We start from the raw sequence: 1,275 nt of genomic DNA, 5'->3' as shown, positions 1-1,275 counted from the left end.
AGACAAAACCGAACAGTGTTGTTGTGGAGGAGGCATTTCTTCTTCGTTGAAATTTATTGGCGATGGCAAAAGCATGATTCACCCAAATACCGCCACTGGCTGGGTAGGTGTCCCCGCACAGAATGGTTTCCTCTGGCCGGGAGCAGCATTATGACTTCATCTCGTAATTATGACTTTTTTTTTTTTATCTCATAATTCTGACTTTTTATCTCATAATTATGATTTTTAAAATCTCATAATCATGATTTTTAAAGTCATAATTTCGACTTTTTATCTAATAATTTTGTCTTTTTTATCTCATAATTATGTCTTTTTAATTTTTAATAATTTCAACTTTTTATCTCATAATTATGTATTTTTAACTCATCATTATGTCTTTTTATCTCATAATTATGACTTTTATCTCCTAATTGTTACTTTTCATCTCATAATTATGTTTTTTATCTCATAATTTCAACTTTTTATCTCATAATTATATCTTTTTATTCCATCATGTCTTTTTATCTCTTAATTATGACTTTTTATCTCACAATTATTTCTTATTATCTCATCATTTTGACTTTTTATCTCATAATTATTACTTTTTATCACAAAATTTTGACTTTTTAATCTGACAATTATGACTATTTATCTCATCATTATGACTTTTTATCTCATAATTTTTACTTGTTATCTCATCATTATGTCATTTTATCTCATAATAATGACTTTTTATCTCATCATTATGACTTTTTTTTAATCTCATAATTATTACTTTTTTAAATCTCATTATTATGTCTTTTTTTATCTCATAATTTAGATTTTTTAGCTTATAATTTCTACTTTTTATCTCATAATAATGAAGTTCCTATGTATGGAAGCCTGTTTCTGCAACTGAAAAAAACCCAACAAAAACTATCCCATGGTAAGTCATAATTATGAGATAGAGGGGGGGGGGGGGGTTGCTTTATGTTCTTGTTCTTCTTTTTCTTCTTCTTCTTCTTAATAATAATAATAATAACAATAAATTAATATTGTAGTTGTACTTTTACAACAATAATATCAAATCAGTTAATGATTAATATCAAATTAATAATATCAAATAAATCTTCCCTATGTCTTCCCACATTATGTTTACCTGTTTTGTATAGTGTATTTGTGTATGCGCAACAGTGTATGTAGGCTAACAGTATATCTGGCATGCTATCTGAATAATTATGTGTTAATTAGATAAAAAGTAAGATAACACCACCTCAGTTTAAGGGACTGGATAAAAAAGGAGACCGACACAATGGC

Source organism: Sphaeramia orbicularis, chromosome 3 (genome assembly GCF_902148855.1).
Source record: "Sphaeramia orbicularis chromosome 3, fSphaOr1.1, whole genome shotgun sequence".
Lineage (NCBI taxonomy): Eukaryota > Metazoa > Chordata > Actinopteri > Kurtiformes > Apogonidae > Sphaeramia > Sphaeramia orbicularis.
This window is presented reverse-complemented; position numbering follows the sequence as displayed.